Genomic DNA, 24,623 nt, shown 5'->3' with positions numbered 1-24,623 from the left:
GGGCTCTTTCGGTTTTGCTCAGGCCCTGTCAGGCTTTGTCACGTCCTGTCAGGTTTGCTCGGGCCCTGTCGGGCCTTGTCGGGCCCTGTCGGGTTTGCTCGGGCTCTGTCGGGCTCCAGCGTGCCCTGTCAGGTTTGCCCGGGCCCTGTCAGGCTCCATCAGGCCCTGTCGAGTTTGCTCAGGCCCTATCGGGCTCTGTGGGGCCCTGTCGGGTTTCCTAAGGCCCTGTCGGGCTCCATCGAGCCCTGTCAGGCTCCGTCGGGCCCTTTCGGGTTTGCTCGGGCCCTGTCGGGCTCCGTCGGGCCCTGTCGGATTTGCTCAGGCCCTGTCGGGTTTGCTCGAGCCCTGTCGGGCTCCATCGGGTCCTGTAGGGTTTGCTCGGGCCCTATCGGGCTCCGTCGGGCCCTGTCGGGTTTCCTCGGGCCCTGTCAGGCTCCGTTGGGCCCTGTCGGCTTGCTCGGGCCCTGTCGGGTTTTCTGAAGCCCTGTCAGGCTTCGTCGGACCCTGTCAAGTGTGCTCGGGCCCTGTCGGGCTCCGTCGAGCCCTGTCAGGTTTTCTCGGGCCTTGTCAGGCTCCGTCGGGCCCTGTCGGGTTTGCTCGGGCCCTGTCGGGTTTGCTCAGGCCCTGTCGGATTCCGTCGGGCCCTGTTGGGTTTCCTCGGGCCCTGTCGGACTCCACTGAGCCCTGTCAGGCTCCGTCGGGCTCTTTCGGGTTTGCTCGGGCCCTGGCGGGCTCCGTCGGGCCCTGTCAGGCTTTGTCAGGACGTGTCAGGTTTGCTCGGGCCCTGTCGGGCCTTGTCGGGCCCTGTCGGGTTTGCTCGGGCTCTGTCGGGCTCCAGCGTGCCCTGTCGGGTTTGCCCGGGCCCTGTCAGGCTCCGTCAGGCCCTGTCGGGTTTGCTCGGGCCCTATCGGGTTCAATCAGGCCCTGTCGGGTTTCCTCGGGCCCTGTCTGGCTCCATCGAGCCCTGTCAGGCTCCGTCGGGCCCTTTCGGGTTTGCTCGGGCCCTGTCGGGCTCCGTCGGGCCCTGTCTGGTTTCCTCGGGCTCTGTCGGGCTCCGTCGGGCCCTGTCGGGTTTGCTCGGGCCATGTCGGGTTTGCTGAAGCCCTGTCAGGCTTCGTCGGACCCTGTCGGGTTTGCTCGAGCCCTGTCGGGCTCCATCGGGCCCTGTCGGGTTTGCTCGGGCCCTATCGGGCTCCGTCGGGCCCTGTCGGGTTTCCTCGGGCCCTGTCGGGCTCCATCGAGCCCTGTCAGGCTTCGTCAGGCCCTTTCGGGTTTGCTCGGGCCCTGTCGGGCTCCGTCAGGCCCTGTCGGGTTTGCTCGGGCCCTATCAGACTCCGTCGAGCCCTGTCGGGTTTCCTTGGGCCCTGTCGGGCTCCATCGAGCCCTGTCAGGCTCCGTCGGGCCCTTTCGGGTTTGCTCGGGCCCTGTCGGGCTCCGTCGGGCCCTGTCGGGTTTGCTCGGGCCCTGTCGGGTTTGCTCGGGCCCTGTCAGGCTTTGTCAAGCCCTGTCGGATTTGCTAGGGCCCTGTCAGGCTCCGTCGGACCCTGTCAGGCTTTGTCTAACCCTGTCGGGTTTGCTCGGGCCCTGTCGCGTTTGCTCGGGCCCTGTCGGGCTCTGTCGGGCCCTGTCTGGTTTCCTCGGGCCCTGTCGGGCTCCGTCGGGCCCTGTCGGATTTGCTCGGGCCCTGTCGGGTTTGCTGAAGCCCTGTCAGGCTTCGTCGGACCCTGTCGGGTTTGCTCGGGCCCTGTCGGGCTCCGTCGAACCCTGTCGGGTTTGCTCGGGCCCTGTCAGGCTCCGTCGCGCCCTGTCGGGTTTCCTCGGGCCCTGTCGGGCTCCATCGAGCCCTGTCAGGTTTGCTCAGGCCCTGTCGGGTTTGCTCGGGCCCTGTCGGGCTCCATCGGACCCTATCAGGCTTTGGCGGGGCCTGTCGGGTTTGCTCAGGCCCTGTCGGGCCTTGTCAGCCCCTGTCAGGTTTGCTCGCGCCCTGTCGGGCTCCATCGCGCCCTGTCAGGTTTGCTCGGGCCCTGTCGGGCTCCGTTGAACCCTGTCGGGTTTGCTCGGGCCCTGTCAGGCTCCGTCAGGCCCTATCGGGTTTCCTCGGGCCCTGTCGGGCTCCATCGAGCCCTGTCAGGTTTGCTCGGGCCCTGTCGGGCCTTGTCAGGCCCTGTCGGTTTTGCTCAGGACCTGTCGGGTTTGCCCGCGTCCTGTCGGGCTCCGTCGGGCCCTGTCAGATTCGCTCGGGCCCTGTCGGGTTTGCTCGGGCCCTGTCAGGCTCCGTCAGGCCCTGTCGGGTTTGCTCGTGCCCTGTCGGGCTCCGTCGGGCCCTGTCAGGTTTGCTCAGGCCCTGTCGGGATCCGTTGGGCCTTGTCGGGTTTGCTCGAGCCCTGTCGGGCTCCTTCGTGCCCTGTCAGGTTTGCTCGGGCCCTGTCGGGTTTGCTCGGGCCCTGTCAGGCTCCGTCGAGCCCTGTCGGGTTTGCTCGGGCCCTGTCAGGCTCCGTCGAGCCCTGTCGGGTTTGCTCGGGCCCTGTCAGGCTCTGTCGGGCCCTGTCGGGTTTCCTCGGGCCCTGTCGGGCTCCATCGAGCTTTGTCAGGCTTTGTCGAACCCTGTCGGTTTTGCTCGGGCCCTGTCGGGTTTGCTCGGGTCCTGTCGGGCCCTGTCGGGCCCTGTCGGGCCCTGTCGGGTTTGCTCGGGCCCTGTCAGGCTCCGTCGGGCCCTGTCGGATTCCCTCGGGCCCTCTCGGGTTCCGTCGGGCCCTCTCGGGTTCCGTCGGGCCCTGTCGGGTTTCCTCGGACCCTGTCGGACTCTATTGAGCCCTGTCAGGCTCCGTCGGGCTCTTTCGGTTTTGCTCAGGCCCTGTCGGGCTTTGTCGGGCCCTGTCAGGCTTTGTCACGTCCTGTCAGGTTTGCTTGGGCCCTGTCGGGCCTTGTCGGGCCCTGTCGGGTTTGCTCGGGCTCTGTCGGGCTCCAGCGTGCCCTGTCAGGTTTGCCCGGGCCCTGTCAGGCTCCATCAGGCCCTGTCGAGTTTGCTCAGGCCCTATCGGGCTCTGTGGGGCCCTGTCGGGTTTCCTAAGGCCCTGTCGGGCTCCATCGAGCCCTGTCAGGCTCCGTCGGGCCCTTTCGGGTTTGCTCGGGCCCTGTCGGGCTCCGTCGGGCCCTGTCGGATTTGCTCAGGCCCTGTCGGGTTTGCTCGAGCCCTGTCGGGCTCCATCGGGTCCTGTAGGGTTTGCTCGGGCCCTATCGGGCTCCGTCGGGCCCTGTCGGGTTTCCTCGGGCCCTGTCAGGCTCCGTTGGGCCCTGTCGGCTTGCTCGGGCCCTGTCGGGTTTTCTGAAGCCCTGGCAGGCTTCTTCGGACCCTGTCAAGTGTGCTCGGGCCCTGTCGGGCTCCGTCGAGCCCTGTCAGGTTTTCTCGGGCCTTGTCAGGCTCCGTCGGGCCCTGTCGGGTTTGCTCGGGCCCTGTCGGGTTTGCTCAGGCCCTGTCGGATTCCGTCGGGCCCTGTTGGGTTTCCTCGGGCCCTGTCGGACTCCACTGAGCCCTGTCAGGCTCCGTCGGGCTCTTTCGGGTTTGCTCGGGCCCTGGCGGGCTCCGTCGGGCCCTGTCAGGCTTTGTCAGGACGTGTCAGGTTTGCTCGGGCCCTGTCGGGCCTTGTCGGGCCCTGTCGGGTTTGCTCGGGCTCTGTCGGGCTCCAGCGTGCCCTGTCAGGCTCCGTCGGGCCCTGTCGGGTTTGCTCGGGCCCTATCGGGTTCAATCAGGCCCTGTCGGGTTTCCTCGGGCCCTGTCTGGCTCCATCGAGCCCTGTCAGGCTCCGTCGGGCCCTTTCGGGTTTGCTCGGGCCCTGTCGGGCTCTGTCGGGCCCTGTCGGGTTTGCTCGGGCCCTGTCGGGCTCCGTCGGGCCCTGTCTGGTTTCCTCGGGCTCTGTCGGGCTCCGTCGGGCCCTGTCGGGTTTGCTCGGGCCATGTCGGGTTTGCTGAAGCCCTGTCAGGCTTCGTCGGACCCTGTCGGGTTTGCTCGAGCCCTGTCGGGCTCCATCGGGCCCTGTCGGGTTTGCTCGGGCCCTATCGGGCTCCGTCGGGCCCTGTCGGGTTTCCTCGGGCCCTGTCGGGCTCCATCGAGCCCTGTCAGGCTTCGTCAGGCCCTTTCGGGTTTGCTCGGGCCCTGTCGGGCTCCGTCAGGCCCTGTCGGGTTTGCTCGGGCCCTATCAGGCTCCGTCGAGCCCTGTCGGGTTTCCTCGGGCCCTGTCGGGCTCCATCGAGCCCTGTCAGGCTCCGTCGGGCCCTTTCGGGTTTGCTCGGGCCCTGTCGGGCTCCGTCGGGCCCTGTTGGGTTTGCTCGGGCCCTGTCGGGTTTGCTCGGGCCCTGTCAGGCTTTGTCAAGCCCTGTCGGATTTGCTAGGGCCCTGTCAGGCTCCGTCGGACCCTGTCAGGCTTTGTCTAACCCTGTCGGGTTTGCTCGGGCCCTGTCGCGTTTGCTCGGGCCCTGTCGGGCTCTGTCGGGCCCTGTCTGGTTTCCTCGGGCCCTGTCGGGCTCCGTCGGGCCCTGTCGGATTTGCTCGGGCCCTGTCGGGTTTGCTGAAGCCCTGTCAGGCTTCGTCGGACCCTGTCGGGTTTGCTCGGGCCCTGTCGGGCTCCGTCGAACCCTGTCGGGTTTGCTCGGGCCCTGTCAGGCTCCGTCGCGCCCTGTCGGGTTTCCTCGGGCCCTGTCGGGCTCCATCGAGCCCTGTCAGGTTTGCTCGGGCCCTGTCGGGTTTGCTCGGGCCCTGTCGGGCTCCATCGGACCCTATCAGGCTTTGGCGGGTCCTGTCGGGTTTGCTCAGGCCCTGTCGGGCCTTGTCAGCCCCTGTCAGGTTTGCTCGCGCCCTGTCGGGCTCCATCGCGCCCTGTCAGGTTTGCTCAGGCCCTGTCGGGATCCGTTGGGCCCTGTCGGGTTTGCTCGGGCCCTGTCGGGCTCCTTCGTGCCCTGTCAGGTTTGCTCGGGCCCTGTCGGGTTTGCTGAAGCCCTGTCGGGCCTTGTCGGGCCCTGTCGGGTTTGCTCGGGCTCTGTCGGGCTCCAGCGTGCCCTGTCGGGTTTGCCCGGGCCCTGTCAGGCTCCGTCAGGCCCTGTCGGGTTTGCTCGGGCCCTATCGGGCTCCGTGGGGCCTTGTCGGGTTTCCTCGGGCCCTGTCTGGCTCCATCGAGCCCTGTCAGGCTCCGTCGGCCCCTTTCGGGTTTGCTCGGGCCCTGTCGGGCTCCGTCGGGCCCTGTCGGATTTGCTCAGGCCCTGTCGGGTTTGCTTGAGCCCTGTCGGGCTCCATCGAGTCCTGTCAGGCTTCGTCGGGCCCTTTCGGGTTTGCTCGGGCCCTGTCGGGCTCCGTCAGGCCCTGTCGGGTTTGCTCGGGCCCTATCGGGCTCCGTGGGGCCCTGTCGGGTTTCCTCGGGCCCTGTCGGGCTCCATCGAGCCCTGTCAGGCTCCGTCGGGCCCTTTCGGGTTTGCTCGGGCCCTGTCGGGCTCCGTCGGGTCCTGTCGGATTTGCTCAGGCCCTGTCGGGTTTGCTTGAGCCCTGTCGGGCTCCATCGAGTCCTGTCAGGCTTCGTCGGGCCCTTTCGGGTTTGCTCAGGCCCTGTCGGGCTCTGTCGGGCCCTGTCTGGTTTCCTCGGGCCCTGTCGGGCTCCGTCGGGCCCTTTCGGGTTTGCTCGGGCCCTGTCGGGCTCCGTCAGGCCCTGTCGGGTTTGCTCGGGCCCTATCGGGCTCCGTCGAGCCCTGTCGGGTTTCCTCGGGCCCTGTCAGGCTCTATCGAGCCCTGTCAGGCTCCGTCGGGCCCTTTCGGGTTTGCTCGGGCCCTGTCGGGCTCCGTCGGGCCCTGTCGGGTTTGCTCAGGCCCTGTCAGGCTTGTTCAAGCCCTGTCGGGTTTGCTAGGGCCCTGTCGGGCTCCGTCGGGCCCTGTCTGGTTTCCTCAGGCCCTGTCGGGCTCCGTCGGGCCCTGTCGGGTTTGCTCAGGCCCTGTCGGGTGTGCTAGGGCCCTGTCGGGCTCCGTCGGGCCCTGTCTGGTTTCCTCAGGCCCTGTCGGGCTCCGTCGAGCCCTGTCGGGTTTGCTCGGGCCCTGTCAGGCTCCGTCGCGCCCTGTCGGGTTTCCTCGGGCCCTGTCGGGCTCCATCGAGCCCTGTCGGGTTTGCTCAGGCCCTGTCGGGCACCATCGGACCCCGTCAGGCTTTGTCGGGTCCTGTCGGGTTTGCTCAGGCCCTGTCGGGCCTTGTCAGGCCCTCTCGGGTTTGCTCGGGCCCTGTCGGGTTTGCCCGCGTCCTGTGGGGCTCCGTTGGGCCCTGTCAGATTCGCTCGGGCCCTGTCGGGTTTGCTCGGGCCCTGTCAGGCTCCGTCGGGCCCTGTCAGGTTTGCTCAGGCCCTGTCGGGATCCGTTGGGCCCTGTCGGGTTTGCTCGGGCCCTGTCGGGCTCCTTCGTGCCCTGTCAGGTTTGCTCGGGCCCTGTCGGGTTTTCTCGGGCCCTGTCAGGCTCCGTCGAGCCCTGTCAGGTTTGCTCGGGCCCTGTCGGGTTTGCTCAGGCCCTGTCAGGCTCCGTCGAGCTCTGTCGGGTTTGCTCGGGCCCTGTCAGGCTCCGTCAGGCCCTGTCTGGTTTGCTCGTACCCTGTCGGGCTCTGTCGGGCCCTGTCAGGTTTGCTTGGGCACTGTCGGGCTCCGTCGGGCCCTGTCAGGCTTTGTCGAACCCTGTCGGGTTTGCTCAGGCCCTGTCGGGTTTGCTCGAAGCCTGTCGGGCTCTGTCGGGCCCTGTCTGGTTTCCTCGGGCCCTGTCGGGCTCCGTCGGGCCCTGTCGGGTTTGCTCGGGCCCTGTCGGGTTTGCTGAAGCCCTGTCAGGCTTCGTCCGACCCTGTCGGGTTTGCTCGGGCCCTGTCGGGCTCCGTCGAACCCTGTCGGGTTTGCTCGGGCCCTGTCAGGCTCCGTCAGGCCCTATCGGGTTTCCTCGGGCCCTGTCGGGCTCCATCGAGCCCTGTCAGGTTTGCTCGGGCCCTGTCGGGCCTTGTCAGGCCCTGTCGGTTTTGCTCGGGACCTGTCGGGTTTGCCCGCGTCCTGTCGGGCTCCGTCGGGCCCTGTCAGATTCGCTCGGGCCCTGTCGGGTTTGCTCGGGCCCTGTCAGGCTCCGTCAGGCCCTGTCGGGTTTGCTCAGGCCCTGTCGGGCCTTGTCAGCCCCTGTCAGGTTTGCTCGCGCCCTGTCGGGCTCCATCGCGCCCTGTCAGGTTTGCTCAGGCCCTGTCGGGATCCGTTGGGCCCTGTCGGGTTTGCTCGGGCCCTGTCGGGCTCCTTCGTGCCCTGTCAGGTTTGCTCGGGCCCTGTCGGGTTTTCTCGGGCCCTGTCAGGCTCCGTCGAGCCCTGTCGGGTTTGCTCGGGCCCTGTTAGGCTCTGTCGGGCCCTGTCGGGTTTCCTCGGGCCCTGTCGGGCTCCATCGAGCTTTGTCAGGCTTTGTCGAACCCTGTCGGGTTTGCTCGGGCCCTGTCGGGTTTGCTCGGGTCCTGTCGGGCCCTGTCGGGCCCTGTCGGGCCCTGTCGGGTTTGCTCGGGCCCTGTCAGGCTCCGTCGGGCCCTGTCGGATTCCCTCGGGCCCTCTCGGGTTCCGTCGGGCCCTCTCGGGTTCCGTCGGGCCCTGTCGGGTTTCCTCGGACCCTGTCGGACTCTATTGAGCCCTGTCAGGCTCCGTCGGGCTCTTTCGGTTTTGCTCAGGCCCTGTCGGGCTTTGTCGGGCCCTGTCAGGCTTTGTCACGTCCTGTCAGGTTTGCTCGGGCCCTGTCGGGCCTTGTCGGGCCCTGTCGGGTTTGCTCGGGCTCTGTCGGGCTCCAGCGTGCCCTGTCAGGTTTGCCCGGGCCCTGTCAGGCTCCATCAGGCCCTGTCGAGTTTGCTCAGGCCCTATCGGGCTCCGTGGGGCCCTGTCGGGTTTCCTAAGGCCCTGTCGGGCTCCATCGAGCCCTGTCAGGCTCCGTCGGGCCCTTTCGGGTTTGCTCGGGCCCTGTCGGGCTCCGTCGGGCCCTGTCGGATTTGCTCAGGCCCTGTCGGGTTTGCTCGAGCCCTGTCGGGCTCCATCGGGTCCTGTAGGGTTTGCTCGGGCCCTATCGGGCTCTGTCGGGCCCTGTCGGGTTTCCTCGGGCCCTGTCAGGCTCCGTTGGGCCCTGTCGGCTTGCTCGGGCCCTGTCGGGTTTTCTGAAGCCCTGTCAGGCTTCGTCGGACCCTGTCAAGTGTGCTCGGGCCCTGTCGGGCTCCGTCGAGCCCTGTCAGGTTTTCTCGGGCCTTGTCAGGCTCCGTCGGGCCCTGTCGGGTTTGCTCGGGCCCTGTCGGGTTTGCTCAGGCCCTGTCGGATTCCGTCGGGCCCTGTTGGGTTTCCTCGGGCCCTGTCGGACTCCACTGAGCCCTGTCAGGCTCCGTCGGGCTCTTTCGGGTTTGCTCGGGCCCTGGCGGGCTCCGTCGGGCCCTGTCAGGCTTTGTCAGGACGTGTCAGGTTTGCTCGGGCCCTGTCGGGCCTTGTCGGGCCCTGTCGGGTTTGCTCGGGCTCTGTCGGGCTCCAGCGTGCCCTGTCGGGTTTGCCCGGGCCCTGTCAGGCTCCGTCAGGCCCTGTCGGGTTTGCTCGGGCCCTATCGGGTTCAATCAGGCCCTGTCGGGTTTCCTCGGGCCCTGTCTGGCTCCATCGAGCCCTGTCAGGCTCCGTCGGGCCCTTTCGGGTTTGCTCGGGCCCTGTCGGGCTCTGTCGGGCCCTGTCGGGTTTGCTCGGGCCCTGTCGGGCTCCGTCGGGCCCTGTCTGGTTTCCTCGGGCTCTGTCGGGCTCCGTCGGGCCCTGTCGGGTTTGCTCGGGCCATGTCGGGTTTGCTGAAGCCCTGTCAGGCTTCGTCGGACCCTGTCGGGTTTGCTCGAGCCCTGTCGGGCTCCATCGGGCCCTGTCGGGTTTGCTCGGGCCCTATCGGGCTCCGTCGGGCCCTGTCGGGTTTCCTCGGGCCCTGTCGGGCTCCATCGAGCCCTGTCAGGCTTCGTCAGGCCCTTTCGGGTTTGCTCGGGCCCTGTCGGGCTCCGTCAGGCCCTGTCGGGTTTGCTCGGGCCCTATCAGGCTCCGTCGAGCCCTGTCGGGTTTCCTCGGGCCCTGTCGGGCTCCATCGAGCCCTGTCAGGCTTCCTCGGGCCCTTTCGGGTTTGCTCGGGCCCTGTCGGGCTCCGTCGGGCCCTGTCGGGTTTGCTCGGGCCCTGTCGGGTTTGCTCGGGCCCTGTCAGGCTTTGTCAAGCCCTGTCGGATTTGCTAGGGCCCTGTCAGGCTCCGTCGGACCCTGTCAGGCTTTGTCTAACCCTGTCGGGTTTGCTCGGGCCCTGTCGCGTTTGCTCGGGCCCTGTCGGGCTCTGTCGGGCCCTGTCTGGTTTCCTCGGGCCCTGTCGGGCTCCATCGGGCCCTGTCGGATTTGCTCGGGCCCTGTCGGGTTTGCTGAAGCCCTGTCAGGCTTCGTCGGACCCTGTCGGGTTTGCTCGGGCCCTGTCGGGCTCCGTCGAACCCTGTCGGGTTTGCTCGGGCCCTGTCAGGCTCCGTCGCGCCCTGTCGGGTTTCCTCGGGCCCTGTCGGGCTCCATCGAGCCCTGTCAGGTTTGCTCGGGCCCTGTCGGGTTTGCTCGGGCCCTGTCGGGCTCCATCGGACCCTATCAGGCTTTGGCGGGTCCTGTCGGGTTTGCTCAGGCCCTGTCGGGCCTTGTCAGCCCCTGTCAGGTTTGCTCGCGCCCTGTCGGGCTCCATCGCGCCCTGTCAGGTTTGCTCAGGCCCTGTCGGGATCCGTTGGGCCCTGTCGGGTTTGCTCGGGCCCTGTCGGGCTCCTTCGTGCCCTGTCAGGTTTGCTCGGGCCCTGTCGGGTTTTCTCGGGCCCTGTCAGGCTCCGTCGAGCTTTGTCAGTTTTGCTCGGGCCCTGTCGGGTTTGCTCGGGCCCTGTCGGCTCCGTCGAGCCCTGTCGGGTTTGCTCGGGCCCTGTCAGGCTCCGTCAGGCCCTGTCTGGTTTGCTCGTGCCCTGTCGGGCTCCGTCGGGCCCTGTCAGGTTTGCTTGGGCACTGTCGGGCTGTGTCGGGCCCTGTCGGGTTTCCTCGGGCCCTGTCGGGCTCTGTTGGGCCCTGTCGGTTTGCTCGGGCCCTGTCGGGTTTTCTGAAGCCCTGTCAGGCTTCGTCGGACCCTGTCAAGTGTGCTCGGGCCCTGTCGGGCTCCGTCGAGCCCTGTCAGGTTTTCTCGGGCCTTGTCAGTCTCCGTCGGGCCCTGTCGGGTTTGGTCGGGCCCTGTCGGGTTTGCTCAGGCCCTGTCGGGTTCCGTCCGGCCCTGTCGGGTTTCCTCGGGCCCTGTCGGACTCCACTGAGCCCTGTCAGGCTCCGTCGGGCCCTTTCGGGTTTGCTCGGGCCCTGTCGGGCTCCGTCGGGCCCTGTCGGATTTGCTCAGGCCCTGTCGGGTTTGCTTCAGAACTGTCGGGCTCCATCGAGTCCTGTCAGGCTTCGTCGGGCCCTTTCGGGTTTGCTCAGGCCCTGTCGGGCTCTGTCGGGCCCTGTCTGGTTTCCTCGGGCCCTGTCGGGCTCCGTCGGGCCCTTTCGGGTTTGCTCGGGCCCTGTCGGGCTCCGTCAGGCCCTGTCGGGTTTGCTCGGGCCCTATCGGGCTCCGTCGAGCCCTGTCGGGTTTCCTCGGGCCCTGTCGGGCTCTATCGAGCCCTGTCAGGCTCCGTCGGGCCCTTTCGGGTTTGCTCAGGCCCTGTCGGGCTCCGTCGGGCCCTGTCTGGTTTCCTCAGGCCCTGTCGGGCTCCGTCGGGCCCTGTCGGGTTTGCTCAGGCCCTGTCGGGTTTGCTAGGGCCCTGTCGGGCTCCGTCGGGCCCTGTCTGGTTTCCTCAGGCCCTGTCGGGCTCCGTCGAGCCCTGTCGGGTTTGCTCGGGCCCTGTCAGGCTCCGTCGCGCCCTGTCGGGTTTCCTCGGGCCCTGTCGGGCTCCATCGAGCCCTGTCGGGTTTGCTCAGGCCCTGTCGGGCACCATCGGACCCCGTCAGGCTTTGTCGGGTCCTGTCGGGTTTGCTCAGGCCCTGTCGGGCCTTGTCAGGCCCTCTCGGGTTTGCTCGGGCCCTGTCGGGTTTGCCCGCGTCCTGTGGGGCTCCGTTGGGCCCTGTCAGATTCGCTCGGGCCCTGTCGGGTTTGCTCGGGCCCTGTCAGGCTCCGTCGGGCCCTGTCAGGTTTGCTCAGGCCCTGTCGGGATCCGTTGGGCCCTGTCGGGTTTGCTCGGGCCCTGTCGGGCTCCTTCGTGCCCTGTCAGGTTTGCTCGGGCCCTGTCGGGTTTTCTCGGGCCCTGTCAGGCTCCGTCGAGCCCTGTCAGGTTTGCTCGGGCCCTGTCGGGTTTGCTCAGGCCCTGTCAGGCTCCGTCGAGCCCTGTCGGGTTTGCTCGGGCCCTGTCAGGCTCCGTCAGGCCCTGTCTGGTTTGCTCGTACCCTGTCGGGCTCTGTCGGGCCCTGTCAGGTTTTCTTGGGCACTGTCGGGCTCCGTCGGGCCCTGTCAGGCTTTGTCGAACCCTGTCGGGTTTGCTCAGGCCCTGTCGGGTTTGCTCGAAGCCTGTCGGGCTCTGTCGGGCCCTGTCTGGTTTCCTCGGGCCCTGTCGGGCTCCGTCGGGCCCTGTCGGGTTTGCTCGGGCCCTGTCGGGTTTGCTGAAGCCCTGTCAGGCTTCGTCCGACCCTGTCGGGTTTGCTCGGGCCCTGTCGGGCTCCGTCGAACCCTGTCGGGTTTGCTCGGGCCCTGTCAGGCTCCGTCAGGCCCTATCGGGTTTCCTCGGGCCCTGTCGGGCTCCATCGAGCCCTGTCAGGTTTGCTCGGGCCCTGTCGGGCCTTGTCAGGCCCTGTCGGTTTTGCTCGGGACCTGTCGGGTTTGCCCGCGTCCTGTCGGGCTCCGTCGGGCCCTGTCAGATTCGCTCGGGCCCTGTCGGATTTGCTCGGGCCCTGTCAGGCTCCGTCAGGCCCTGTCGGGTTTGCTCGTGCCCTGTCGGGCTCCATCGGGCCCTGTCAGGTTTGCTCAGGCCCTGTCGGGATCCGTTGGGCCTTGTCGGGTTTGCTCGGGCCCTGTCGGGCTCCTTCGTGCCCTGTCAGGTTTGCTCGGGCCCTGTCGGGTTTGCTCGGGCCCTGTCAGGCTCCGTCGAGCCCTGTCGGGTTTGCTCGGGCCCTGTCAGGCTCCGTTGAGCCCTGTCGGGTTTGCTCGGGCCCTGTCAGGTTCTGTCGGGCCCTGTCGGGTTTCCTCGGGCCCTGTCGGGCTCCATCGAGCTTTGTCAGGCTTTGTCGAACCCTGTCGGGTTTGCTCGGGCCCTGTCGGGTTTGCTCGGGTCCTGTCGGGCCCTGTCGGGCCCTGTCGGGCCCTGTCGGGTTTGCTCGGGCCCTGTCAGGCTCCGTCGGGCCCTGTCGGATTCCCTCGGGCCCTCTCGGGTTCCGTCGGGCCCTCTCGGGTTCCGTCGGGCCCTGTCGGGTTTCCTCGGACCCTGTCGGACTCTATTGAGCCCTGTCAGGCTCCGTCGGGCTCTTTCGGTTTTGCTCAGGCCCTGTCGGGCTTTGTCGGGCCCTGTCAGGCTTTGTCACGTCCTGTCAGGTTTGCTCGGGCCCTGTCGGGCCTTGTCGGGCCCTGTCGGGTTTGCTCGGGCTCTGTCGGGCTCCAGCGTGCCCTGTCAGGTTTGCCCGGGCCCTGTCAGGCTCCATCAGGCCCTGTCGAGTTTGCTCAGGCCCTATCGGGCTCCGTGGGGCCCTGTCGGGTTTCCTAAGGCCCTGTCGGGCTCCATCGAGCCCTGTCAGGCTCCGTCGGGCCCTTTCGGGTTTGCTCGGGCCCTGTCGGGCTCCGTCGGGCCCTGTCGGATTTGCTCAGGCCCTGTCGGGTTTGCTCGAGCCCTGTTGGGCTCCATCGGGTCCTGTAGGGTTTGCTCGGGCCCTATCGGGCTCCGTCGGGCCCTGTCGGGTTTCCTCGGGCCCTGTCAGGCTCCGTTGGGCCCTGTCGGCTTGCTCGGGCCCTGTCGCGTTTGCTCGGGCCCTGTCGGGCTCTGTCGGGCCCTGTCTGGTTTCCTCGGGCCCTGTCGGGCTCCATCGGGCCCTGTCGGATTTGCTCGGGCCCTGTCGGGTTTGCTGAAGCCCTGTCAGGCTTCGTCGGACCCTGTCGGGTTTGCTCGGGCCCTGTCGGGCTCCGTCGAACCCTGTCGGGTTTGCTCGGGCCCTGTCAGGCTCCGTCGCGCCCTGTCGGGTTTCCTCGGGCCCTGTCGGGCTCCATCGAGCCCTGTCAGGTTTGCTCGGGCCCTGTCGGGTTTGCTCGGGCCCTGTCGGGCTCCATCGGACCCTATCAGGCTTTGGCGGGTCCTGTCGGGTTTGCTCAGGCCCTGTCGGGCCTTGTCAGCCCCTGTCAGGTTTGCTCGCGCCCTGTCGGGCTCCATCGCGCCCTGTCAGGTTTGCTCAGGCCCTGTCGGGATCCGTTGGGCCCTGTCGGGTTTGCTCGGGCCCTGTCGGGCTCCTTCGTGCCCTGTCAGGTTTGCTCGGGCCCTGTCGGGTTTTCTCGGGCCCTGTCAGGCTCCGTCGAGCTTTGTCAGTTTTGCTCGGGCCCTGTCGGGTTTGCTCGGGCCCTGTCGGCTCCGTCGAGCCCTGTCGGGTTTGCTCGGGCCCTGTCAGGCTCCGTCAGGCCCTGTCTGGTTTGCTCGTGCCCTGTCGGGCTCCGTCGGGCCCTGTCAGGTTTGCTTGGGCACTGTCGGGCTGTGTCGGGCCCTGTCGGGTTTCCTCGGGCCCTGTCGGGCTCTGTTGGGCCCTGTCGGTTTGCTCGGGCCCTGTCGGGTTTTCTGAAGCCCTGTCAGGCTTCGTCGGACCCTGTCAAGTGTGCTCGGGCCCTGTCGGGCTCCGTCGAGCCCTGTCAGGTTTTCTCGGGCCTTGTCAGTCTCCGTCGGGCCCTGTCGGGTTTGGTCGGGCCCTGTCGGGTTTGCTCAGGCCCTGTCGGGTTCCGTCCGGCCCTGTCGGGTTTCCTCGGGCCCTGTCGGACTCCACTGAGCCCTGTCAGGCTCCGTCGGGCCCTTTCGGGTTTGCTCGGGCCCTGTCGGGCTCCGTCGGGCCCTGTCGGATTTGCTCAGGCCCTGTCGGGTTTGCTTGAGAACTGTCGGGCTCCATCGAGTCCTGTCAGGCTTCGTCGGGCCCTTTCGGGTTTGCTCAGGCCCTGTCGGGCTCTGTCGGGCCCTGTCTGGTTTCCTCGGGCCCTGTCGGGCTCCGTCGGGCCCTTTCGGGTTTGCTCGGGCCCTGTCGGGCTCCATCAGGCCCTGTCGGGTTTGCTCGGGCCCTATCGGGCTCCGTCGAGCCCTGTCGGGTTTCCTCGGGCCCTGTCGGGCTCTATCGAGCCCTGTCAGGCTCCGTCGGGCCCTTTCGGGTTTGCTCAGGCCCTGTCGGGCTCCGTCGGGCCCTGTCTGGTTTCCTCAGGCCCTGTCGGGCTCCGTCGGGCCCTGTCGGGTTTGCTCAGGCCCTGTCGGGTTTGCTAGGGCCCTGTCGGGCTCCGTCGGGCCCTGTCTGGTTTCCTCAGGCCCTGTCGGGCTCCGTCGAGCCCTGTCGGGTTTGCTCGGGCCCTGTCAGGCTCCGTCGCGCCCTGTCGGGTTTCCTCGGGCCCTGTCGGGCTCCATCGAGCCCTGTCGGGTTTGCTCAGGCCCTGTCGGGCACCATCGGACCCCGTCAGGCTTTGTCGGGTCCTGTCGGGTTTGCTCAGGCCCTGTCGGGCCTTGTCAGGCCCTCTCGGGTTTGCTCGGGCCCTGTCGGGTTTGCCCGCGTCCTGTGGGGCTCCGTTGGGCCCTGTCAGATTCGCTCGGGCCCTGTCGGGTTTGCTCGGGCCCTGTCAGGCTCCGTCGGGCCCTGTCAGGTTTGCTCAGGCCCTGTCGGGATCCGTTGGGCCCTGTCGGGTTTGCTCGGGCCCTGTCGGGCTCCTTCGTGCCCTGTCAGGTTTGCTCGGGCCCTGTCGGGTTTTCTCGGGCCCTGTCAGGCTCCGTCGAGCCCTGTCAGGTTTGCTCGGGCCCTGTCGGGTTTGCTCAGGCCCTGTCAGGCTCCGTCGAGCCCTGTCGGGTTTGCTCGGGCCCTGTCAGGCTCCGTCAGGCCCTGTCTGGTTTGCTCGTACCCTGTCGGGCTCTGTCGGGCCCTGTCAGGTTTTCTTGGGCACTGTCGGGCTCCGTCGGGCCCTGTCAGGCTTTGTCGAACCCTGTCGGGTTTGCTCAGGCCCTGTCGGGTTTGCTCGAAGCCTGTCGGGCTCTGTCGGGCCCTGTCTGGTTTCCTCGGGCCCTGTCGGGCTCCGTCGGGCCCTGTCGGGTTTGCTCGGGCCCTGTCGGGTTTGCTGAAGCCCTGTCAGGCTTCGTCCGACCCTGTCGGGTTTGCTCGGGCCCTGTCGGGCTCCGTCGAACCCTGTCGGGTTTGCTCGGGCCCTGTCAGGCTCCGTCAGGCCCTATCGGGTTTCCTCGGGCCCTGTCGGGCTCCATCGAGCCCTGTCAGGTTTGCTCGGGCCCTGTCGGGCCTTGTCAGGCCCTGTCGGTTTTGCTCGGGACCTGTCGGGTTTGCCCGCGTCCTGTCGGGCTCCGTCGGGCCCTGTCAGATTCGCTCGGGCCCTGTCGGATTTGCTCGGGCCCTGTCAGGCTCCGTCAGGCCCTGTCGGGTTTGCTCGTGCCCTGTCGGGCTCCATCGGGCCCTGTCAGGTTTGCTCAGGCCCTGTCGGGATCCGTTGGGCCTTGTCGGGTTTGCTCGGGCCCTGTCGGGCTCCTTCGTGCCCTGTCAGGTTTGCTCGGGCCCTGTCGGGTTTGCTCGGGCCCTGTCAGGCTCCGTCGAGCCCTGTCGGGTTTGCTCGGGCCCTGTCAGGCTCCGTTGAGCCCTGTCGGGTTTGCTCGGGCCCTGTCAGGTTCTGTCGGGCCCTGTCGGGTTTCCTCGGGCCCTGTCGGGCTCCATCGAGCTTTGTCAGGCTTTGTCGAACCCTGTCGGGTTTGCTCGGGCCCTGTCGGGTTTGCTCGGGTCCTGTCGGGCCCTGTCGGGCCCTGTCGGGCCCTGTCGGGTTTGCTCGGGCCCTGTCAGGCTCCGTCGGGCCCTGTCGGATTCCCTCGGGCCCTCTCGGGTTCCGTCGGGCCCTCTCGGGTTCCGTCGGGCCCTGTCGGGTTTCCTCGGACCCTGTCGGACTCTATTGAGCCCTGTCAGGCTCCGTCGGGCTCTTTCGGTTTTGCTCAGGCCCTGTCGGGCTTTGTCGGGCCCTGTCAGGCTTTGTCACGTCCTGTCAGGTTTGCTCGGGCCCTGTCGGGCCTTGTCGGGCCCTGTCGGGTTTGCTCGGGCTCTGTCGGGCTCCAGCGTGCCCTGTCAGGTTTGCCCGGGCCCTGTCAGGCTCCATCAGGCCCTGTCGAGTTTGCTCAGGCCCTATCGGGCTCCGTGGGGCCCTGTCGGGTTTCCTAAGGCCCTGTCGGGCTCCATCGAGCCCTGTCAGGCTCCGTCGGGCCCTTTCGGGTTTGCTCGGGCCCTGTCGGGCTCCGTCGGGCCCTGTCGGATTTGCTCAGGCCCTGTCGGGTTTGCTCGAGCCCTGTCGGGCTCCATCGGGTCCTGTAGGGTTTGCTCGGGCCCTATCGGGCTCCGTCGGGCCCTGTCGGGTTTCCTCGGGCCCTGTCAGGCTCCGTTGGGCCCTGTCGGCTTGCTCGGGCCCTGTCGGGTTTTCTGAAGCCCTGTCAGGCTTCGTCGGACCCTGTCAAGTGTGCTCGGGCCCTGTCGGGCTCCGTCGAGCCCTGTCAGGTTTTCTCGGGCCTTGTCAGGCTCCGTCGGGCCCTGTCGGGTTTGCTCGGGCCCTGTCGGGTTTGCTCAGGCCCTGTCGGATTCCGTCGGGCCCTGTTGGGTTTCCTCGGGCCCTGTCGGACTCCACTGAGCCCTGTCAGGCTCCGTCGGGCTCTTTCGGGTTTGCTCGGGCCCTGGCGGGCTCCGTCGGGCCCTGTCAGGCTTTGTCAGGACGTGTCAGGTTTGCTCGGGCCCTGTCGGGCCTTGTCGGGCCCTGTCGGGTTTGCTCGGGCTCTGTCGGGCTCCAGCGTGCCCTGTCGGGTTTGCCCGGGCCCTGTCAGGCTCCGTCAGGCCCTGTCGGGTTTGCTCGGGCCCTATCGGGTTCAATCAGGCCCTGTCGGGTTTCCTCGGGCCCTGTCTGGCTCCATCGAGCCCTGTCAGGCTCCGTCGGGCCCTTTCGGGTTTGCTCGGGCCCTGTCGGGCTCTGTCGGGCCCTGTCGGGTTTGCTCGGGCCCTGTCGGGCTCCGTCGGGCCCTGTCTGGTTTCCTCGGGCTCTGTCGGGCTCCGTCGGGCCCTGTCGGGTTTGCTCGGGCCATGTCGGGTTTGCTGAAGCCCTGTCAGGCTTCGTCGGACCCTGTCGGGTTTGCTCGAGCCCTGTCGGGCTCCATCGGGCCCTGTCGGGTTTGCTCGGGCCCTATCGGGCTCCGTCGGGCCCTGTCGGGTTTCCTCGGGCCCTGTCGGGCTCCATCGAGCCCTGTCAGGCTTCGTCAGGCCCTTTCGGGTTTGCTCGGGCCCTGTCGGGCTCCGTCAGGCCCTGTCGGGTTTGCTCGGGCCCTATCAGGCTCCGTCGAGCCCTGTCGGGTTTCCTCGGGCCCTGTCGGGCTCCATCGAGCCCTGTCAGGCTCCGTCGGGCCCTTTCGGGTTTGCTCGGGCCCTGTCGGGCTCCGTCGGGCCCTGTCGGGTTTGCTCGGGCCCTGTCGGGTTTGCTCGGGCCCTGTCAGGCTTTGTCAAGCCCTGTCGGATTTGCTAGGGCCCTGTCAGGCTCCGTCGGACCCTGTCAGGCTTTGTCTAACCCTGTCGGGTTTGCTCGGGCCCTGTCGCGTTTGCTCGGGCCCTGTCGGGCTCTGTCGGGCCCTGTCTGGTTTCCTCGGGCCCTGTCGGGCTCCGTCGGGCCCTGTCGGATTTGCTCGGGCCCTGTCGGGTTTGCTGAAGCCCTGTCAGGCTTCGTCGGACCCTGTCGGGTTTGCTCGGGCCCTGTCGGGCTCCGTCGAACCCTGTCGGGTTTGCTCGGGCCCTGTCAGGCTCCGTCGCGCCCTGTCGGGTTTCCTCGGGCCCTGTCGGGCTCCATCGAGCCCTGTCAGGTTTGCTCGGGCCCTGTCGGGTTTGCTCGGGCCCTGTCGGGCTCCATCGGACCCTATCAGGCTTTGGCGGGTCCTGTCGGGTTTGCTCAGGCCCTGTCGGGCCTTGTCAGCCCCTGTCAGGTTTGCTCGCGCCCTGTCGGGCTCCATCGCGCCCTGTCAGGTTTGCTCAGGCCCTGTCGGGATCCGTTGGGCCCTGTCGGGTTTGCTCGGGCCCTGTCGGGCTCCTTCGTGCCCTGTCAGGTTTGCTCGGGCCCTGTCGGGTTTTCTCGGGCCCTGTCAGGCTCCGTCGAGCTTTGTCAGTTTTGCTCGGGCCCTGTCGGGTTTGCTCGGGCCCTGTCGGCTCCGTCGAGCCCTGTCGGGTTTGCTCGGGCCCTGTCAGGCTCCGTCAGGCCCTGTCTGGTTTGCTCGTGCCCTGTCGGGCTCCGTCGGGCCCTGTCAGGTTTGCTTGGGCACTGTCGGGCTGTGTCGGGCCCTGTCGGGTTTCCTCGGGCCCTGTCGGGCTCTGTTGGGCCCTGTCGGTTTGCTCGGGCCCTGTCGGGTTTTCTGAAGCCCTGTCAGGCTTCGTCGGACCCTGTCAAGTGTGCTCGGGCCCTGTCGGGCTCCGTCGAGCCCTGTCAGGTTTTCTCGGGCCTTGTCAGTCTCCGTCGGGCCCTGTCGGGTTTGGTCGGGCCCTGTCGGGTTTGCTCAGGCCCTGTCGGGTTCCGTCCGGCCCTGTCGGGTTTCCTCGGGCCCTGTCGGACTCCACTGAGCCCTGTCAGGCTCCGTCGGGCCCTGTCGGATTTGCTCGGGCCCTGTCAGGCTCTGTCGGGCCCTGTCGGGTTTCCTCGGGCCCTGTCGGGCTTCATCGAGCCCTGTCAGGCTTTGTCGAACCCTGTCAGGTTTGCTCAGGCCCTGTCGGGATCCGTTGGGCCCTGTCGGGTTTGCTCGGGCCCTGTCGGGCTCCTTCGTGCCCTGTCTGGTTTGCTCGGGCCCTGTCGGGTTTGCTCGGGCCCTGTCAGGCTCCGTCGAGCTTTGTCAGGTTTGCTCGGGCCCTGTCGGGTTTGCTCGGGCCCTGTCAGGCTCCGTCGAGCCCTGTCGGGTTTGCTCGGGCCCTGTCAGGCTCCGTCAGGCCCTGTCTGGTTTGCTCGTGCCCTGTCGGGCTCCGTCGGGCCCTGTCAGGTTTGCTTGGGCACTGTCGGGCTCTGTCGGGCCCTGTCGGGTTTCCTTGGGCCCTGTCGGGCTCCATCGAGCCCTGTCAGGCTTTGTCGAACCCTGTCGGGTTTGCTCAGGCCCTGTCTGGTTTCCTCGGGCCCTGTCGGGCTCCGTCGGGCCCTGTCTGGGTTCCTCGGGCCCTGTCGGGCTCCGATGGGCCCTGTCGGTTTGCTCGGGCCCTGTCGGGTTTGCTGAAGCCCTGTCAGGCTTCGTCGGACCCTGTCGAGTGTGCTCGGGCCCTGTCGGGCTCCGTCGAGCCCTGTCAGGTTTTCTCGGGCCTTGTCAGGCTTTGTCGGGCCCTGTCGGGTTTGCTCGGGCCCTGTCGGGTTTGCTCAGGCCCTGTCGGGTTCCGTCGGGCCCTGTCGGGTTTCCTCGGGCCCTGTCGGACTCCACTGAGCCCTGTCAGGCTCCGTCGGGCTCTTTCGGGTTTGCTCAGGCCCTGCCGGGCTCCGTCGGGCCCTGTCAGGCTTTGTCAGGACGTGTCAGGTTTGCTCGGGCCCTGTCGGGCCTTTTCGGGCCCTGTCGTGTTTGCTCGGGCTCTGTCGGGCTCCAGCGTGCCCTGTCGGGTTTGCCCGGGCCCTGTCAGGCTCCGTCAGGCCCTGTCGGGTTTGCTCGGGCCCTATCGGGCTCAATCAGGCCCTGTTGGGTTTCCGCGGGCCCTGTCGGGCTCCATCGAGCCCTGTCAGGTTTGCTCAGGCCCTGTCGGGATCCGTTGGGCCTTGTCGGGTTTGCTCGGGCCCTGTCGGGCTCCTTCGTGCCCTGTCAGGTTTGCTCGGGCCCTGTCGGGTTTGCTCGGGCCCTGTCAGGCTCCGTCGGGCCCTGTCGGGTTTCCTCGGGCCCTGTCGGGCTCCATCGAGCCCTGTCAGGCTTTGTCGAACCCTGTCGGGTTTGCTCGGGCCCTGTCGGGTTTGCTCGGGTCCTGTTGGGCTCTGTCGGGCCCTGTCGGGTTTGCTCGGGCCCTGTCGGGCTCCTTCGTTCCCTGTCAGGCTCCGTCAGGCCCTGTCGGGTATGCTCGTGCCCTGTCGGGCTCCGTCGGGCCCTGTCAGGTTTGCTCGGGCCCTGTCAGGATCTGTCGGGCATGGAGACCCCCGCTTGTCCTCAGGGTCCATTGTGACATCTTGGGCACCTCCCATTGACCCCAGGACCCATTGTGACACCATGGGGACCCCCCCTTGTCACTGGGGACCCATTGTGACACCATGGAGACCCCCGCTTGTCCTCAGGGTCCATTGTGACATCTTGGGCACCTCCCATTGTCCCCAGGACCTATTGTGACATCCTGGGGACCCCCTTGCTCCCAGGGCCCATTATGGCACCATGAGGACATCACCTTTGTCCCCAGGAACCATTGTGACATCCCAGGACCCCGCTTTCTCCCCAGGGCCCATTGTAGCACCATGGGGACCCCCTTTGACCCCAGGGCCCATTGTGGCACCATGGCAACCCCTTTTGCCCCAGGGCCCATTGTGACATTCTAGGACCCCACTTTGTCCCCAGGGCCTATTGTGACACCATGGGGACCCCTCCTTGTCACTGGGGACCCATTATGACACCATGGGGACCCCCCCTTCTTCTCAGGACTCATTCTCACATCCTGGGCACCCCCCATTGTCCCCTGGGCCCATTGTGACATCCTGGGGACCCTCATTGTCCCCAGGGCCCATTGTGACATCCCAGAACCTCCTATTGTCCCCAGGGCCCATTGTGACATCCTGGGGACCCCCATTGTCCCCAGGGCCCATTCTGACATTCCAGGACCCCCCATTGTCCCCAGGGCCCATTGTGACATCCACTGCACCCCCTTGTCCCCAGGGTCCATTGTGACATTCAGGGGACTCCTCTTTGTCCCCAGGGCCCATTGTGACATCCTGGGGACCCCCCCTTGTCACTGGGGCCCATTGTCACGTCCCAGGACCCCCCGTTGTCCCCAGGTTTCATTGTGACGTCTTAGGACCCCCCATTGTCCCCAGGGCCCATTGTGACATCCTGGGGACCCCCCCTTGTCACTGGGGCCCATTGTGACGTCCCAGGATCCCTCCTTGTCCCCAGGGCCCATTGTGACGTCTTAGGACCCCCCATTGTCCCCAGGGCCCATTGTGACATTCAGGGCACCCCCTTGTCCCCAGGGCCCATTGTGACATTCCGGGGACGCCTCTTTGTCCCCAGGGCACATTGTGACATCCTGGGGACCCCCCCTTGTCACTGGGGCCCATTGTGACGTCCCAGGATCCCCCATTGTCCCCAGGGCCCATTGTGACATTCAGGGCACCCCCTTGTCCCCAGGGCCCATTGTGACATTCCGGGGACGCCTCTTTGTCCCCAGGGCCCATTGTGACGTCCCAGGACCCCCCATTGTCCCCAGGACCCATTGTGACATTCAGGGGGCCCCTTTGTCACTGGGGCCCATTGTGACATCCCAGGACCCCCCTTTGTCCCCAGGGCCCATTGTGACATCCAGGGGACCCCCTTTGTCCCCAGGGCCCATTGTGATATCGAAGGACCCCTCTGGTCCCCAGGGCCCATTATGACATCCTGGGGATGCCCCCTTATCACTGGGGCGCATTGTGACGTCCCAGGACCCCCCATTGTCCCCAGGGCCCATTGTGACATCCTGGGGATCCCTGTTTGGCCCCAGGGCCCATTGTGACATCGCAGGACCCCCCATTGTCCCCAGGGCCCATTGCGACATTCAGGGGACGCCTCTTTGTACCCAGGGCACATTGTGACATCCTGGCCACCCCCCCTTGTCCCCAGGGCCCATTGTGACATCCCAGGACCCCACATTGTCCCTAGGGCCCATTGTGACATCCTGGGGATCCCACTTGTCCCCAGGACCCATTGTGACACTATGGGCACCCCGCCTTGTTCCCAGGGCCCATTGTGACACCGTGGGTACCACCCTTGTCCCCAGAGCCCATTGTGACATCCAGGGGACCTCCTTTGTCCCCAGGGCCCGTTGTGACATCGCAGGACCCCCCCTGGTCCCCAGGGCCCATTGTGACATCCTGCGGACCCCTTTTGTCCCCACGGCCCAATTGTGGCACCATGGGGACCCTCTTTGTCACTGGGGCCCATTGTGACATCCCAGGACCCCACTTTGTCCCCAGGGCTTATTGTGACACCATGGGGACCTCCCTTGTCCCCAGGGCCCATTGTGACATCCCGTGACCCCCCTTTGTCCCCAGTGCTATTGTGAAATCCTGGGGACCCCCTTTGTGCCCAGGGCCTATTGTGGCACCATGGGGAACCCCTTTGTCACTGGGGGCCATTGTGACATTCCAGGATTCCACTTTGTCCCCAGGGCTCGTTCTGACACCTTGGGCACTCCCATTGTCCCCAGGGCCCATTGTGACATCCTGGGGATCCCCATTGTCCCCAGGGTCCATTGTGACATCCTGGGCAACCCCATTGTCCCCACGGCCCATTGTGACATCTAGGGGACCCCCTTGTCCCCAGGACCCATTGTGGCACCGTGGGGCCCTCCTTGTCACTTGGGCCCATTGTGACACCATGGGGACGCCCCCTTTGTCCCCAGTGCCCATTGTGACATCCTGCGACCCCCCTTTGTCCCCAGGGCCCATTTTGACATTCAGGGGACCCACCATTGTCCCCAGGGCCCATTGTGACATCCTGGGCAACCCCAATGTCCCCAGGGCCCATTGTGACATCTGGGGGACCCCCTTGTCCCCAGGACCCATCGTGGCACCGTGGGTGCCCTCATTGTCACTTGGGCCCATTGTGACACCATGGGGACGCCCCCTTTGTCCCCAGTGCCCATTGTGACATCCTGCGGACCCCCACTTTGTCCCCAGGGCCCATTTTGACATTCAGGGCACCCACCATTGTCCCCAGGGCCCATTGTGACCTTCAAGGGACCCCCATTGTTCCCAGGGCCCATTGTGACGTCCTGGGGACCCCCTCTGTTCCCAGGGCTCACTGTGACTTTCAGGGGACCCCCCCCTTGTCCCCAGGGCTGATTGTGACGTCCTAGGGCCCCTCTGTGTCCCCAGGGCCCATTGTGAGACTTTAGAGACCCCTCTTTGTCCCCAGGGCCCATTGTGACATCCTGGGGACCCCTCTTTGTCCTTAGGACCCATTGTGACGTCCCAGGACCCTGCATTGTCCCCAGAGCCCATTGTGACATCCTGGAGACACCCTTTGTCCCCAGGACCCATTGTGACGTCCCAGGACCCCCCATTGTCCCCAGGGTTCATTCTTACATCCTGGGGACCCCCTTGTCCCCAGGACCCATCGTGACACCATGGGGACCCTCCTTGTCACTGGGGACCCATTGTGACACCATGGAGACCCCTCCTTGTCCTCAGGGCCCATTGTGACATTCTGGGCATCCCCCTTTGTCACCCGGGACCATAGTAACACCGTGGGGACCCCCTTTGTCCCTAGGGCCTATTGTTACGTCCCAGGACCCCCCATTGTTCCCAGGGCCCATTGTGACACCTTGGGGACCCCCTTGTCACTGGGGACCCATTGTGACACCATGGGGACCACCCCTTGTCCTCAGGGCCTATTGTGAACATCCTGGGGAACCTCCATTGTCCCCAGAGCCCATTGTGAGTTCCTGGGGACCCCCTTGTCCCCAGGTCCCATTGTGACATCCTGGGGAGTCTCTTTGTCCCCAGGGCCCATTGTGACATCCTGGGGACCCCCTTTGTCCCCAGGGCCCATGGTGACATCCTGGGGACCTCCTTGTCCGCAGGACCCATCCTGGCACCGTGGGGACCTCCCTTGTCACTGGGGACCCTTTGTGACACCACGGGGACCTCCCATTGTCCTCAGGGCCCATTGAGACATCCTGGGGACCCCCTTTGTCACTGGGGACCCGTTGTGACATCCCAGGAACCCCATTGTCCCAAGGGCCCATTGTAACATCCTAGGGACCTCCCTTTGTCCCTAGGGCTCATTGTGGCACCATGGGGACCCCCTTTGTCACTGTGTCACATTGTGATATCCAAAAACCCCACTTTGTCCCCAAGGCCCATTTTGACATCCTGGGGACCCCCTTTCTCCCCAGGGCCCATTGTGACATTCAGGGGACCCCCCCCCTTGTCCCCAGGGCCCATTGTGACTTCCCAGGACCCCCCATTGTCCCTAGAGCCCATTGTGACATCCTGGGGATCCCTCCTTGTCCCCAGGGCCCATTGTGACATCCTGGGGATCCCTCCGTGTCCCCAGGGCCCATTCTGACGTCCCAGGATCCCCCATTGTCCCCAGGGCCCATTGTGACATTCAGGGGACCCCCTTTGTCACTGGGGCCCATTGTGACATCCCAGGACCCCACATTGTCCCCAGGGCCCATTGTGACATTCAGGGGTCCCCCCCTTGTCCCCA

The sequence above is a fragment of the Patagioenas fasciata genome, chromosome 13 (genome assembly GCF_037038585.1).
Source record: "Patagioenas fasciata isolate bPatFas1 chromosome 13, bPatFas1.hap1, whole genome shotgun sequence".
NCBI classification, from domain to species: Eukaryota; Metazoa; Chordata; class Aves; order Columbiformes; family Columbidae; genus Patagioenas; species Patagioenas fasciata.
This window is presented reverse-complemented; position numbering follows the sequence as displayed.